Source organism: Periplaneta americana, chromosome 16, assembly GCF_040183065.1.
Source record: "Periplaneta americana isolate PAMFEO1 chromosome 16, P.americana_PAMFEO1_priV1, whole genome shotgun sequence".
In the NCBI taxonomy this organism is placed as follows: Eukaryota; Metazoa; Arthropoda; class Insecta; order Blattodea; family Blattidae; genus Periplaneta; species Periplaneta americana.
This window is the reverse complement of record NC_091132.1, coordinates 186,051,834-186,070,062: the sequence shown is the minus strand read 5'-3', so window position 1 is coordinate 186,070,062 and position 18,229 is coordinate 186,051,834. Positions and strand designations below refer to the sequence as shown.

The 18,229-nt window shown below is 35.8% G+C and overlaps 1 protein-coding gene across 2 annotated transcripts in view; it reads right to left on the bottom strand.

Moving 5' to 3' along the window:
• LOC138692235 (uncharacterized) overlaps window positions 1–18,229 on the bottom strand; it is a 75,367-nt gene that overhangs the window by 15,819 nt on the left and 41,319 nt on the right. The window lies entirely within an intron of this gene.

Below are 18,229 nucleotides of genomic sequence, written 5' to 3'. Positions count from 1 at the left end.
TCTCATTAACGTTTTCGGTACGTAAATTGTACAATTTACGTACCGAAAACGTTAATGAGAAAATATGACTAATTAATTCATTCATATTGTATGATAAGCAAAGGCGGAATATACACACATAATTATAGTCAAATTGTGACAGCTTATCGGTATATCTTCAACATGAAATTCAAAAAAGTTAAAGAACAGGGTACTGACATATTACAAAAAATAATAGCATAACAAAATCAACACTAAACAACATGAAAATAATACCGTAATAGAAAAAAATAAAGTAAAATACAGATCTAAAGATTGGAATATAATAAAATCAATTCAGTTTGTACAGATAGTTAATAGGGAAAAACGTAAGGAAGGATATAACAAATGGAATGTAATAAAATAATTTGAAAAAATACGAAATTTAAATAGAATCAACAATAAAAAGGGTATGATAATAAATTCATCTAGCGATCAAAAAAAAAAAAAAAAAAAAAAAAAAGGAAGAACTGTCATCACTTATATAGTATGTACATTTTTTTAGTTGTAACAGCTTATGATGTCACATTTTTAATTACACATAAGCAATATCATAGCCGTTTGCCTCTTCATTTTACTTTCTAAAGATAACAATTTTTTAGGCTTAATCCCATGTACAATACTGGTGATAGAAGCTTCTGAAAATTCAATTTTATAATTTTGGAATGCTATAATTATATTTTTGTTTAACTTTTATGTTAATTAAATACCTACTCTAAAGTCGTATTTCATATTAATTAATTACTCTAAACTCACATTTTCTTATAGTGGAAAGAGCAGTGGCGTATACTGGTTAAAGGGTTCGGGCTACTGCTGACCCTATTATTACACAAAATATATCTAACAATTACTTTAATTTTAATTACTATGGTAAAACTAATAATACAAAATTATTACATTATGTTATATTATAAACTTTTTCTTTTGTAATTTCCTTGAGCTACCGCCGGTAGCCCCGGTAGCCCGCAAAATACGCCCCTGGGAAAGAGGTAAACTGTCAGTAAAATGAGCCGTTCAGAGCAGAAGTGGTGTAAGTCAAGAATGGGTAATGAGGGTTAAAGTAAATATTCTGTAAATTACAGCGCAAAGTAGCAATTAATATTCAATTTATTTAAACTATTAGTAGTCAGTGGATAGCAAGAAGGACATATTAATTGCTACTTTGCGCTGTATTTTACAGAATTTTTACTTTAAACCTCATTACCCAATTTTGACTTACACCACTCTTGCTCTGAACGGCTCAAATGATCATCAATGGAACCACCAACAATCAGAATAGCAAAACTTAGGGCCATAAGCTTATATGCAAAATGAATGATGGAAACAAAAATGAGGAGCCTAAAGTTTGTCGCAGAAAAATATTGGAAACCACTGCCTTTCGAGTATGACTCTTATCTCCCATTTGTTGATAACTGTATTTTGAAAGACATATTGAATAATTTTTCTTCTTTAGAGTTCCTAGATGAAAGGAGCTATTCGGAGTCGCTTTCCAGCAAGGAATATCACCCCTGTAGAATCTTTTTAAAAGCTACTCAAAATCAATAGTTCGATTTATCATATAGCCAAATGGCTTGTCTCAAAATTGAGACAATTCAACAAGGCTCATGACAACAATCACCTCCTACATAATAGCCAAATTGGCTAGTCTCTTATATGAGACAACTCATCCTGCCTAAGGTATTCCGTGGTTTTCCTCAGGCGTAAGACAAATGTTGGGATGAGCCCTATAAGAAATGGGCCACGGACCTATATGCCCTTCCCCATATATATTCCACCCTTATTATAAACGATGTATGCCCTAGTTCACATAATATAGTCTATTAAATATACGAGGTCACTCAATAAGTTGCAAATTGAAAGGACAGGGAACTCTCAAATTGCAGATTAGATTTCACGGCGCTTCTTCCGACGGCCTTCACGTGCTTTGTCATCGAACAACAGATGACGGCGTCTTGCCATTCTAACGGCAAACACCAGCCAACTCCTCCTCGCCCCGTTCCGTGATCACTTGATCAATCTCAGCCCCCCCTCGCGTATGTGGTACCTAAGAGGTTACGTCCAATTTCGGCTTCCCCTTCAAAATTTTCTAGAGCTCCTTCAGAGGAGCAGCGTAACCCGGAGTGAGACTAGTGGCCAACAGGCTTGGAGCTCACATATTTAGTTTTGTACAGCCCCCAACCCCTTGCAAGGACGCGTTTGCGTACCTTTTTAAATTTTCCTCCCAATTCTCCTTCGATTTTTCGATTTTCGATTTTTTTTCGAATAGTTCGATTTCATTTCTGTTCGAAAGAAGCAAGGTTTAAGTCTCTATTGAGCTGTGAAAGCATTCCACAGGTTTATTACAGTTTTTACGCCTCTTTGTAATGCAGTATCACTTAGACTGAAATTATATTTGTTCCAATGTTTGTTTTATTTTCTTAACTTATGTTAATATAGTCAATATGAGTAAACATCAGTAGGCCTATTTATATAATTTGTATCGAACTGTATAAGAAAAAAGAGAAAATAATAAATTTACCATGGCACCTCAGAGACTATAAACATGAAGAATGGCATTAAGATGATGATAAATAATCTAATGTAATAATAGTGTAATGAATTACTTTTATTATAAATAATTGTAATGTATACTTACTTACTTACAAATGGCTTTTAAGGAACCCGAAGGTTCATTGCCGCCCTCACATAAGCCCGCCAGCGGTCCCTATCCTGTGCAAGATTAATCCAGTCTCTATCATCATACCCCACCTCCCTCAAATCCATTTTAATATTATCCTCCCATCTACGTCTCGGCCTCCCTAAAGGTCTTTTTCCCTCCGATCTCCCAACTAACACTCTATATGCATTTCTGGATTCGCCCATACGTGCTACATGCCCTGCCCATCTCAAACGTCTGGATTTAATGTTCCTAATTATGTCAGGTGAAGAATACAATGCGTGCAGTTCTGCATTGTGTAACTTTCTCCATTCTCCTGTAACTTCATCCCGCTTAGCCCCAAATATTTTCCTAAACACCTTATTCTCAAACACCCTTAACCTATGTTCCTCTCTCAAAGTGAGAGTCCAAGTTTCACAACCATACAGAAGAACCGGTAATATAACTGTTTTATAAATTCTAACTTTCAGATTTTTGGACATAAGACTGGATGATATGAGCTTCTCAACCGAATAATAACACGCATTTCCCATATTTATTCTGCGTTTAATTTCGTCCCGAGTGTCATTTATATTTGTTACTGTTGCTCCAAGATATTTGAATTTTTCCACCTCTTCGAAGGATAAATCTCCAATTTTTATATTTCCATTTCGTACAATATTCTGGTCACGAGACATAATCATATAGCCTACTTTGTCTTTTCGGGATTTACTTCCAAACCGATCGCTCTACTTGCTTCAAGTAAAATTTCCGTGTTTTCCCTAATCGTTTGTGTATTTTCTCCTAACATATTCACGTCATCTGCATAGACAAGAAGCTGATGTAACCCGTTCAATTCCAAACCCTGCCTGTTATCCTGAACTTTCCTAATGGCATATTCAAGCGCGAAGTTAAAAAGTAAAAGTGATAGTGCATCTCCCTGCTTTAGCCCGCAGTGAATTGGAAAAGCATCAGATAGAAACTGACCTATACGGACTCTGCTGTATGTTTCACTGAGACACATTTTAATTAATCGAACTAGTTTCTTGGGAATACCAAATTCAATAAGAATATCATATAATACTTCCCTCTTAACCGAGTCATATGCTTTTTTGAAATCTATGAATAACTGATGTACTGTACCCTTATACTCCCATTTTTTCTCCATTATCTGTCGAATACAAAAAATCTGATCAATAGTCGATCTATTACCCCGAAAACCACACTGATGATCCCCAATAATTTCATCTACGTACGGAGTTAATCTTCTCAAAAGAATATTGGACAAAATTTTGTACGACGTCAACAAAAGTGATATTCCTCGAAAGTTACCACAGTTGGTTTTGTCCCCAATTGTAATGTATAACTGAGATAAATTCCATTTCGGATGATAAATAAGTATAATAGATTACCAATATAACAACACACACTTCATTTTTCTAAGAAAATAACTCAAAGTTCATACAAAAAGTTTGTTTTCCATTATTATTATTTCCTTCAGTAATTCCTTTAATTATTGTAAACAAATAAATATTTTCAATAGGCCCTAACATAAATTGAAAATAATTATTTTGAAATACATTATTGGTATTAGCGTTACATCTCATGAAAATGCGAAGAAAGCCTTTCTCGCATATGGTTACATCATGTGAAATTATATTTTAAAAAATGTTTAAAATCACAGTTCCTTAAAAAAAGTCAATTACTGTTATGATTGAACTCCCATGTCGTGAGAAAGTTGCAAATCATTGTTCACAGCAGTCGCCAGCACGATTCCAAAACTGACTAAATTTCAATCTCCATTTCCCGAAACTAAGATATTTTGAAATGTAACACTCTTCTAGTGGGGGTGCGATAAGTGAAAGGAATCTGAATTGAAAAAGTGCTATATTGATTGTATAAAATAAATAAAATATAAGCCCATTTTGGAAAGAAAAAATTTACACGTATTTTACAACACCAAAACCATACCATAGTATATTATTACATTTTGAAACCAACATTATTTTCGTTACTGTCTAAACATTCACACAAATATACGTATAAATAAAAAAAAACACATATGTTCAAAGCACCGACTAGTATGTGCAAAGTTCAAACATGAGAGAGGAAACCAAAACATTGCAAACTTCGCCTTATACCATATGAGAAAACTAATCGCAAGATATGTGCTCAAATCCTTAAGCGGTTTAAAATACTGTCCTGCAATGTTCAAACATGAGAGAGGCAACCAAGACATTACAAACTTCGTCTTATTTTATATCACAAGGTCTGTGCTAAAACATGAAGGGGTGGGAGTGGAGGACAGCGAATATTTTTATAACAAAGTGGAACAAACATGAAGGCCTTCTTCTGCAGAGAGAACTTCGTCTTACTCGACTAACTTGAACCGAACTGTAATACTTCCATCATCCGTATAGTCACACAAATATTGTTACTGAGCAAGTATGATTTATTTTAATATTATGTGAAGAATCAAATTATAGCTATTTTCCTTCGGTAATTGGTATAGTAACAACATAATGTGATGTAGCTATATGTACTTACTTACTTACTTACTTACTGGCTTTTAAGGAACCCGGAGGTTCATTGCCGCCCTCCCATAAGCCTGCCATTGGTCCCTATCCTGAGCAAGATTAATCCAGTCTCTATCATCATATCCCACCTCCCTCAAATCCACTTTAATATTATCCTCCCATCTACGTCTCGGCCTTCCCAAAGGTCTTTTTCCCTCCGGCCTCCCAACTAACACTCTATATGCATTTCTGGATTCGCCCATACGTGCTACATTCCCTGCCCATCTCAAACGTCTGGATTTAATGTTCCTAATTATGTCAGGTGAAGAATACAATGCGTGCAGTTCTGCGTTGTGTAACTTTCTCCATTCTCCTGTAACTTCATCCCTCTTAGCCCCAAATATTTTCCTAAGAATCTTATTCTCAAACATCCTTAATCTCTGTTCCTCTCTCAAGGTGAGAGTCCAAGTTTCACAACCATAAAGAACAACCGGTAATATAACTGTTTTATAAATTCTAATTTTCAGATTTTTTGACGGCAGACTGGATGATAAAAGCTTCTCAACCGAATAATAACACGCATTTCCCATATTTATTCTGCGTTTAATTTCCTCCCGAGTGTCATTTATATTTGTTATTGTTGCCCCAAGATATTTGAATTTTTCTACCTCTTCGAAGAATAAATCTCCAATTTTTATGTTTCCATTTCGTACAATATTCTGGTCACGAAACATAATCATATACTTTGTCTTTTCGGGATTTACTTCCAACCCTTATCTCTTTACTTGCTTCCAGTAAAATTCCCGTGTTTTCCCTAATCGTTTGTGGATTTTCTCCTAACATATTCACGTCATTGCATAGACAAGAAGCTGATGTAACCCGTTCAATTCCAAACCTAATGATGATGATGATGATGATAATAATAATGATAATAATAATAATAATAATAATAATAATAATAATAATAATAATAATAATACAGTATTTACTTGCGCACTAAAACTACATACAGTCACCCTATCCTATCCCATCCCATCCCATCCCATGCCACCCTGTCCTGTCCTATCCTATCCTATCCTATCCTATCCGTAATTCTGGAAATTTTTGTGGTGAGTTTATTTTCTTTGGTGCATTGAATCGTGACTATGATTCAGATTACAGTATAAGTGCTAAACGGAAAACTCTTATTCTGATTGTATGTCATTCAGTGTAAAATCACATTTAAATCGTCTTGAAAATGTGATTATTCATTGTAAGAGTTCACATATGATGAAAACACCTGATGTGCACCTCAGCACATGTGTGGACTTCGGTCCTGCGTTCATAGACATCTATGACGTAGTGCAGAGGGCGGCCACTAGAGGGAACCCAAGAGTTGGAGCTTAATCTGAGACGATTCTAACCGGCGTCGGAGTTGTATCCAGTGTGGCTTAGTGGATAAAGCATCAGTACGTAGAGCTGAAAACCCGGGTTCAAATCCCGGCGCCGGAGAGAATTTTTCTCCGTTCCATTACTCTTTCATCGTAATCGTAAAAGGTTTTTTTTTTTTTTTTTTTTTGTCAAAGAATTCAGTATAGATACGGAATTAAAATTTGGAGCAAGTCTTGATGGGAGACCATCTGTGAGTAGGCAACAATTTCGCATGACTGGCCATAAATAGCCTATATACAGGGACTGTTGTTTACTGCACATGCGTAGGTATTGTAATCCACATCTGTGGAGTAACGGTTGCGCGTGTGGCCGCGAAACCAGGTGACCAGGGTTCGAATCCCGGTCGGGGTAAGTTACCTGGTTGAGGTTTTTTCCGGGGTTTTCCCTCAACCCAATATGAGAAAATGCTGAGTAACTATCGGTGCTGGACTCGAATCATTATCACCTTCATCTCATTCAGACGCTACATACAAGTGTTATTTTTCTTATATGAAAATGTGTGTTTCCAAAGGATTTTCATATGGAAAATTGAAATCTGAAAACAGAAATTCGCTATCAGGCACAGTTTTTTAGTTATACGAGAATAAACGTCTCATTTAACTGACATTTTAAGTTTGTGATAAAGATGGTGAACTTTGCTTTGCAACAGTTAGCAACAGTTAATTTTGTTCTGCATAAGACCCATCTTATCAGTCCACAAGCACTTCAACTTCACGTTTCTTGACACAAGCATATCTGAACGACCTAGTTAGTGATTTAGGCCTCTAAGTATACAAAAAGCAGAACTGTCGGGGTCGAGATTGCAAGAATGTAATTTATTGCAACCAGATACGAAAATTACTGAGTTTAGACATAGGGAACGCATTTTTTTCCCCTATTTTGCAAATGACAACATGATGGCATTCTACAATGATGTTTGTGGCCTAATGAATACTTTTAACTTCAAACACGAGGCACAGGAGTGGGGAAATGTGTCATACAGTATTTTTGGTATAATGATGGGTTAGGAGTAAAGTAGTGGAACAATAAAATTGATGACAGACAAGAAAAGACTAGTGGAAGAATTGCAATAGTAAATTAAAAATAAGTAATGTCCTAAATGACTTATACGAGCGGCGTTGTAAAACGGGGAGACGGCACTGTATACTAATAATGTGAAGTGCCGCTTCACCAAAAGGTATATTGCTTAAAGACAAATACATACATACGAGGCGCATCCAGAAAGTAAGTTTCCCGATTTTTCCCCCTTGAAAGTAAACGTAATTAGCCGTGTCAATTGCGCATGCGTAACAGATCTATGACGTATCAATCATATGCCAGCCGGACAGGTCCCGCCTGGTGCCAGTAGCGTGGCAGCAGTGGTCCGAAATGGAAGCTCTTATTCCTTCTCCCGCCGCCTGCGAGGTTCGGTCGGTGATAAAGTTCTTTAATGCACAAAGCATTGCGCCAATTGAAATTCATCGGCAGCTCTGTCAGGTCTATGGGCCGAACATCATGAGTAAGCAGATGGTGCGTCGCTGGTGTAGGCAGTTTTCCGAAGGTCGTCAAAGTGTCCATGATGAAGAGCGCAGTGGGCGACCGTCCCTCATCAATGATGATCGTGTTGAGCTGGTGCGGCAGTGCATCATGGAGAACCGTCGCTTCACGATTACGGAGCTGAGCAGCCATTTTCCACAGATATCGCGATCCTTGTTGCATGAGATTGTTACTAAGCACCTGCTGTTAAAAAAAGTGTGTGCCAGGTGGGTGCCGAAAAACCTGACACCCGAACACAAAATGCAACGTTTAGGAGCAGCACTGACATTTCTGCAACGGTATCACGATGACGGCGACGAGTTCCTCGACAGGATCGTCACGGGCGATGAGACTTGGATTTCGCACTTCACCCCGGAAACCAAGCAGCAGTCAATACATTGGCGGCATAGTGGATCTCCGGTCAGGACGAAATTCAAACAGACGCTGTCGGTACGGAAAGTGATGTGCACGGTGTTCTGGGACAGGAAGGGCATTCTGCTCATTGACTTCCTTCCAAGAGGTAAAACAGTGAACGCTGACCGTTACTGTGAAACACTGCGAAAATTGCGACGTGCCATTCAAAACAAGAGGCGTGGAATGCTTACTGCAGGTGTTGTGCTCCTCCATGACAATGCTCGTCCACATACGGCTCGGTGCACAGCAGCTGTTTTGACGAAATTTGGCTGGGAGTTGTTTGATCATCTACCCTACAGTTCTGATCTTCCTCCCAGCGATTTTCACGTTTTCTTGCACTTCAAGAAATTCCTGTCAACGACGAAGAGCGTTTTGGCAACGACGAAGAGCTGAAGACGTCTGTCACACGCTGGTTCCATTCACAGGCGGCAGAGTTCTACGACAGAGGGATACAAAAGTTGATCCCACGATACGACAAGTGTCTCAATTCTGATGGTGGCTATGTTGAAAAATAGCTGAAACATTGCTGTACCTGTTGCCAATAAATGTTTTCCTGAAAGTGTGTTCTTTTTTTTTTTGTAAATAGGGAAACTTACTTTCTGGATGCGCCTCATACATACATACATATTAGACGTTTTGCAACGTTGCAGAATGGGGAGGAGGAGGTGGTTTACAACTACACAGTACAGCTCAAGCGGATTCAGACATAGCGGTACAAAACAGATGCTCTGTTCTAGTGCAGGAGCGGACCGTCGTTTACATAAAACGAGCAGCAAATACAAACTTTCAATCTCATTAATAGAACATTATGTTAAATTTACATTTTATTTAACAATATTGCTCCACTTTTTATTGTACGTCTAAAACATAAACAATAATAGTTTACTGCACAACATCACACGAACTTTTTACTAATGCAAAATTTTAATCTCTCCCACTTCCACAAAGGAGTATCATTTTTAAAGAAATTTCTGGTTGTGTGATTTTCGAAACGGGGTAAGAGACTCCCAGTTTCTAATAATCGCTGAGAACTGCTTTTTGCGAATAATCACGATTACTTGGGAATATTAAGGAAATATGGAAACTGAATTGAATAAAGGAAAAAAGCTAAAACGCCGATTAGGTAACCTTCTTTGCGGAAAACGTTGACGGTACAGCCTTCTTGCCGCACTTGAAATACGACGATTTTCTCCATAAATTAATAACACACCATGATATTCCTGAACAGTGAATGACATTGTAAGTTGTTTATCGAATACCCTGTACTGAACTGCCATCCTCTCGGCAGGAGACCTATGGACAGGGAGCTTGAACTCAGCTGATCTGTACGTCTGTGCTGACTACGAACTATCAGCAGATGAATCCTGCTAAACATGTTGCCACGTCTCTCACGCCAGAATATTAACAAATTTAAACATGTATTATTATTATTTAATTTCACGAAAACGTAATAGAACACACAAATATTTATTTGAAGTAATATTAACTCTTTGCTAGATATTCTTATTGATGTAATTGTTTTCGTAATTTCACTGACGATATAAGCAGTATAATGCAAAGAAAATGAGAGAACTATTTTTTCTGCATTATTCCGCGCAATAAGTTTATTGTTTGAGATTTAAAATAAAGCTAGTGAGTAGTACTTCTAAGAGCAAAAATTTGAGAACTGTATTTTTAATAGTAAAATATTCTACCTGTATAACTTAAACACTCAAGAAATAAACGACAAGATGGTATGACTTTGGTGAAATGAATGTATTGTAAAATAAAAGTGGGCTACATTTTGTTAAAAGAAATCAATATTTTTTTTTTATCAGTAAAATTGCTTGTTCATTTGTTTGCACCTACGTCATATTAACAACAAGCGCATGTAAATTACGTATAGCGTAAGTAGAAAAAGAAGTTAAAACTAGGCATATGTGTGGTAAACATGATCATAAAATAAAATAAAAAATGTACACCATGACATCAGCACTATTTGCTGATGTTAGCAGAAGAGATGATACAGATGTTGCATTATATCTCTTCCGGTGACTGGCCATTGCGTTTCAAGTGGCTTATCTTAATCGTGAGCATCAGTCGTAGGCGTTCATACACACACGTACTTCCACCAACTTTTATGAAAAGATATGCAGCATGGTATGATCAATTTTTCTTCATTTACTATATATAGTGCCAGATTATTACAGGCCACTTTTTTACCAAGCAGTTTCTGGGTTATAATAAGCAAATACGTTTATAGGAATATATGGGGAATGATCGTTACGTAACAAGTTATTGCCTTTAGACTCTATTCGCAGTAGTGGCTGGTGACCGAAATTCCCGGTGAGGCCTGGATGTAACTAGTTTAAGTAGGCTATCTGCCATACAAAATGTTTATTATTGATGAATTTACGATTCTTTATTATGACTGACATTACTATATTATTATTATTATTATTATTATTATTATTATTATTATTATTATTATTATTATTATTACTTACTGGCGTTTAAGGAACCCGGAGGTTCATTGCCGCCCTCACATAAGCCCGCTGTCGGTCCCTATCGTGAGCAAGATTAATCCATTCTCTATCATCATATCCCATCTCCTTCAAATCCATTTTAATATTATCTTCCCATCTACGTCTCGGCCTTCCCAAAGGTCTTTTTCCCTCCGGCCTCCCAACTAACACTCTATATGCATTTCTGGATTCGCCCATACGTGCTACATGCCCTGTCCATCTCAAACGTCTGGATTTAATGTTCCTAATTATGTCAGGTGAAGAATAAAATGCGTGCAGTCTGTGTTGTGTTCTCCTGTAACTTCATCCCTCTTAGCCCCAAATATTTTCCTGAGAACCTTATTCTCAAACACCCTTAACCTATGTTCCTCTCTCAAAGTGAGAGTCCAAGTTTCACAACCATAAAGAACAACCGGTAATATAACTGTTTTATAAATTATAACTTTCAGATTTTTTGACAGCAGACTGGATGATAAAAGCTTCTCAACCGAATAATAACAGGTATTTCCCATATTTATTCTGTGTTTAATTTCCTCCCCAGTATCATTTATATTTGTTACTGTTGCTCCAAGATATTTGAACTTCTCCACCTCTTCGAAAGATAAATTTCCAATTTTTATATTTCCATTTCGTACAATATTCTCGTCACGAGACATAATCATATACTTTGTCTTTTCAGGATTTACTTCCAAACCTATCTCTTTACTTGCTTCCAGTAAAATCCCCGTGTTTTCCCTATTCGTTTGTGGATTTTCTCCTAACATATTCACGTCATCCGCATATACAAGCAGCTGATGTAACTCGTTCAATTCCAAACCCTCTCTGTTATCCTGGACTTTCCTAATGGCATACACTAGAGCAAAGTTAAAAAGTAAAGTTGATAGTGCATCTCCTTGCTTTAGCCCACAGTGAATTGGAAATGCACCTGACAGAAACTGACCTTCCGTATACGAACTCTGCTGTACGTTTCACTGAGACACATTTTAATTAATCGAACTAGTTTCTTGGGAATACCAAATTCAATAAGAATATCATACAAAAATTATTATTATTATTATTATTATTATTATTATTATTATTATTATTATTATTATTATTATTATCTATACTAATAATAAATCTGTAGCCAAAATGCTTCTGGTAATTTTCGATTTTCCAAAAGTAATTGATGTTAACATGTAGCCAATTATTAACCATCCTGAAACCGAAAATCGGTTTTTTTGAAATTTTTGTATGTCTGTCTGTCTGTCTGGATGTTTGTTACCTTTTCACGCTATAATGGCTGAACCGATTTATATGAACATTGGAATATAAATTAAGTTCGTTGTAACTTAGATTATAGGCTATATTTCATTCAAAATATTATATTTAAAATAATAATAATAATAATAATAATAATAATAATAATAATAATTTATTTATTTAATCTGGCAGAGCTAAGGCCAGTAGGCCTTCTCTTCCGCCCAGCCAGACTCTAATTCTAATTACATTTGCTTACATAGTTATTACATTAATATCTAGATCATAAAACAACATGAAAGTAAATAATGAAAATTGGATAACTAATGTTAGTGTGACAATAATAAACACTGGTAAGAAATAGTTATAATAATAATGATGATGATAATAATAATAATAATAATAATAATAATAGGGTAATAATAATAGTAATAGTAATAATAATAATAATAATAATAATAATAATAATAATAATAATAATGAGATAATTTAGATATTTATCTGTGATATATATAACCATTAAACATTGAGAAACCTGAAACAGCTATTATTGTTGACAATAATTGTTAGAAAAATATTTCGTTAGCCTATTCTTAAATTGATTTGATGTCTGACAGTCCCTGACATTACTCGGTAGGGAATTCCAAAGTCGAGGAACAGCCACACTGAAAGAAGATGAATATGAGGATGTTCGGTGGGAGGGAATGGATAATATTGAGGAGTGTTGTGATCGTGTGTCTAGGTTATGATGGGTGGATAAATTTTGAAAACGAGACGCAAGATAGACAGGAGTGGAGAAATGCAATATGTGAAAGAGAAGGGAAAGACAGTGGATTTTTCTACGATCTTCTAGACGGAGCCAGGACAACATTTCGAGGGATGGTGTTACGTGATCAGCCCGGCGAATATTGCAGACGAAACGGACGCACATATTATGAACACGTTGTAGTCTCTGCGCCGAAGTAACGCTTAGGTCAGTAAGCAGAATATCACAGTAATAGAAGTGGGAGTTATAAGGGGGCCTGAATTAAATAAATCGAAATATCTCGCTTATTATTGATTTTTATGAGAAATATTACATAACAAAAGTTTCTTTAAAAACGATTTCCGATAAGTTTTATTCTATGCAAAATTTTTATAGCATTGATATTACTATGATGTACCGAAGTACATAATACTTCCATGCAGGAATTCTGCATTACCACAACGGTGAGATATTTTGTTTTAAAATAACAATGCTTTTTATATCCTGGCCACGTGAAATTAATATACGTTAGCCACGAATATACGAGTAATAAAGATAAATGAAATGACTCTGCATTTATTTAAGGCGGTCTTGGAATCCTTGGACAACAATCGGATTAATATACGGATGATGACGTGATACGTGATACTAAATATTATTATATTATAAAGAGAGACTGTTTGTGTGTTTGTATGAGGCTTGTACAGAAGCTTATGAATCGAGGATTGGGCACAAATGCATATAAGGTAGGACTAAACAGAAACCTTACTACAGAAAACTTTATATACTGTCGAAACTAATAATTAGCTATATGTACTGCAGTTAAATTTAATGCTATTTGAAGGTACCGTACCGAAATTTTATGTCGGATTGCATTGCGTTTTTTTATGAAAGAATGAAAGCCAGAGATGGAATAATTTTACAAATATACACGGCACATATTAAGTATTAATTATTCAGTAATATAACAGTACATATTTTTATTGCTTAATTACGTATTTGGTTGAGTTATGGTAATGTATATGTAATAGGTAGCAGTTCTATGTAGTGTACAATTACTCCATATTGAATAATTAACAAATCAACAGCTTTAGCATGACTTGTGGTTTGTAGGCCATCTCAAACCCCGAATTCCACCCCTCTGAGCGCGAGATCTTATATACTCGGTCAGTTATGGCCGAATGTTACCAATAAAAAATTAACAACATAGGTATTTCAGTCATAACGTCATAGAATACCAGATGAAACTATGAAGTAATTACATAATTGAAATACGACTATTTGGTCCAGGGAGCATTCGTTTTCGTTGCAAGAATAATTCGTTTAACATGTTTGTAAATTAGTCTTGAATACGTTACGCTGCTGGAAAAGTTTTCTTCCTGAGTTTCAAGATGCCCCACAACCAATTACAAACTTAGGTAGGTGCTTATAGTAGTACATCCGTTATCAACACACGTTTTAAATAAATTATAGGGCGATACAACACCTTATTTCAAATGGTATCGTTTGGTGACAAAACCTTCCTCCAGCTGAGAGTAACAACCTTCAAATCTTACAAATGTATTTTATTTCAGACGCTGTTGATCTAACATAATATCAAGCTTAAAAGTATAATTAATCGAACAACTCCAGAAACTGTTTCATGGTAATAACAGTTACATTCATAGTTCTAAATACAACTTTGAAAGTCATTCAGGAGCAAACGATTTATAATTGATAATAAATCTGAAAGTTAGAATCTATAAAACAGTTATATTACCGCTTGTTCTTTATGGTTGTGAAACTTGGACTCTCACTTTGAGAGAGGAACAGAGATTAAGGGTGTTTGAGAATAAGGTGCTTAGGAAAATATTTGGTGCTAAGAGGGATGAAGTTACAGGAGAATGGAGAAAGTTACACAACACAGAACTGCACGCATTGTATTCTTCACCTGACATAATTAGGAACATTAAATCCAGACGTTTGAGATGGGCAGGGCATGTAGCACGTATGGGCAAATCCAGAAATGCATATAGAGTGTTAGTTGGGAGGCCGGAGGGAAAAAGACCTTTAGGGAGGCCGAGACGTAGATGGGAAGATAATATTAAAATGGATTTGAGGGAGGTGGGGTATGATGATAGAGAATGGATTAATTTTGCTCAGGATAGGGACCGATGGCGGGCTTATGTGAGGGCGGCGATGAACCTCCGGGTTCCTTAAAAGCCAGTAAGTAAGTAAGTAAGTAATAAATTAATTATTCACTAACAATAACAAAGCTGTATTTGTAAATGTAACAGATTTAAGTCAATGATATTTATTTACAACAAGTGCAGGGAAGCGTGCGGATACGGCTAGTAGTAAATGAAAATAATTTATGTTGAATCTTTCGTAGACTACTTTTAACACTTGAATATAAATAATTGATTAAATGGCAATCTTACTCGTGTTAATTGTGTAAGCATGTGTGGCTTACAGCTGTTTCGGTGCTATTTGACACCATCCTCAGAGCCTACTAGATCTCGGCGCTATCTCAGCTTCGCTGCCTGTTGTGTGGGTGCGTTCGTGTGATGAAGAGTTATGTCAAATAGTATGTGTGTTCTGAAATTGATCAGTGTGTTGAGAATTTGATTAGGATGTGTTTTAGTGTGTATATTTCATATTGTTCTAGTGTGTTGAGTTTTTGGTTTTTGGGTTGTATGTGTAGGATTTCAATGTCTGTATTTATGGTATTGTATGTGTAGATGTATTGTGTCCTCTGGTTATTGCATTAATGTGTTCTTAACATAATAGACAACATCATAAGGAAGACAAAACAAAAACTCAACAAACACAAAAACACACAAAACACAACATAAACACAAGAACACAAGAAATACATCACACTAACATACGAAAAAAAAAAAACACACACACAAGATCGCATCCTCATTCAGAAAACAGAAATACAACATAGCATACAGAACAGAAAACACACTGCAAAGACATCTCAACACACGAGCAACACAAACAAATAAATACAACCACACAGGCGTATACAAACTCACATGCAATAGTTGCGACAGTTTCTACATTGGACAGACAGGCAGATCATTCCAAACTCGATACAAGGAACACATTAAAGCAATAACCAGAGGACACAATACATCTACATATGCTGAACACATAACTAATGCTAACCACACATACAATACTATAAATACAGACATGGAAATCCTACACATACAACCCAAAAACTCAACACATTAGAACAATATGAAATATACAGACACACTAAAACATACCCTAATCAAATTCTCAACACACAGATCAATTTCAGAACACACACATACTATTTGACATAACTCTTCATCACACGAACGCACCCACACAACAGGCAGCGAAGTTGAGATAACACCGAGATCTAGTCGGCTCTGAGGGTAGTGTCAAGTAGCACCGAAACAGCTGTAAGCCACACATCCTTACAGAATTAACACGAGTAAGATTGCCATTTAATCAATTATTTAAAAGTAATTTATTTCGGTGCTTAATCTGCTAATAATCGTGCTTTAATACTATTGGTGGAATATGAATAATGATCGACAATTCACAGTTACAAATATAATATTGTCATGTCTTCACGATACCAACAGTCAGCTTTATAATTTTAAATATTAAGCACGTTCTCATAGAAGTTGTCACGTAGCATTTTCAATTGTTTGCTTTCATATTCTCAAATCTTACTGTTACAATTTGTGCTGCACGTGTTTATTATTGTAGGAGAAAGAAATTTGATTGAGGAACAGTCAGTTATTGTCAGGTGACAGAAGGTATAAGATCGGTTAGCTGGAATGCCTAAATTCAGGAAACCATTGCAAAGCAAACTTCATGTCGGAAAACGTATTATTTGTCTTTCTTGTGTTACATTTTATATTGTCTCGTTAACATGTTTCAGCCTGGTATCGGCCATATTCAGAATTGTTGTTGGTGATCTTGGTGCCTTTTGTTTGTGTTTCCTATGGGGGTGTGTTTGTGTAGTGTAATGTGGAGTCAAAGAGTGTGTGTGTTCTGAAATTGAGTTGTGTTTTAAGAATTTCATTTGGATGATATTTATGATATTTGTCAGTCAACTTTATAACTCACATTGCTGTTTTTCGATCCACTCTTTTCTATTAATATATTCATTGCCGAGTATTTCTTGATTACTTTCTAATGTTCTGTTATAACTGAATTGCTATACGGTATGTCCTTCCGTCTCTATCCTCTTCTGTTCTCTCCCTCCTATCTACACTGTCTCCCTTCCATTTCTCGCTCACCTATTAAATATTGGATATTCCTTCCTTAATAATTTGCATTATTTATTTATTTTCTTCTCTACTCTCAAACTTACCTACTCTTAATCATTATTTTCCAGCTATTTTCTCCTACATTACTTGTTGACTTTTCCGTTTTCTCTATTTTACAACACTTACATCACTTTTGTTTCTATCTTCTGTTTATTTACGTATTGATTTCTTTCTCTTTGCTTCACTCCTAAATTTCCTATTTTATTACCTCGTCCCATATATTTATTTCTATAATACTCCTACAGTTATAGTACCCCTGATACTACTCCCAACCCATAACACTGAAAAACATGAAATATCTAATTCACTTAATTACATTTCCAATTTCTCTCTCTTCCACTTCACATTTGTCGAGATGTTTTTTTTTTCTTTTTCTTCCCCCCCCCCCACTTTAATTCTCTTGTATTCATTGTTTGATAGTCTATCTTCTTACACTTAACACTTTCTTCTCTGCTCCTATTCTACCATTTTTGTCAAACCTAACTTTCTTGCACTCACTTTTTAGCATTCTTCTTCTTCGCTAATAACCAGTGGCGGCTCGTGAACTTGTGGATTGGTGGAGCTGCAGTAGATTTTGGTACATACAAATTTCACTTCTTGATATCATTACTAATAAGTATAGGACAAAAATAAATGCACTACATATCGAAAAATCAAAACTTCCTGACTTAGTTGGGAGATGTCTGTGGCATCATTTGCCATAATCGCTAAAAAAAAAAACTGATACCATCGATTTCAGTCTGAATTTCAAATCGGCAGACACTCGACATGCAATCTACCAGTTCATCCTGAATTGTTTTAGAATTACCTTTAAACAGTGGCATGTTCCAAATGATTTTTCAGAGACTCGTTTAGATTACTCACGAAATACACCAGAGTTCTTCGAATCGTTTTTTCATCATGTCCCCTAA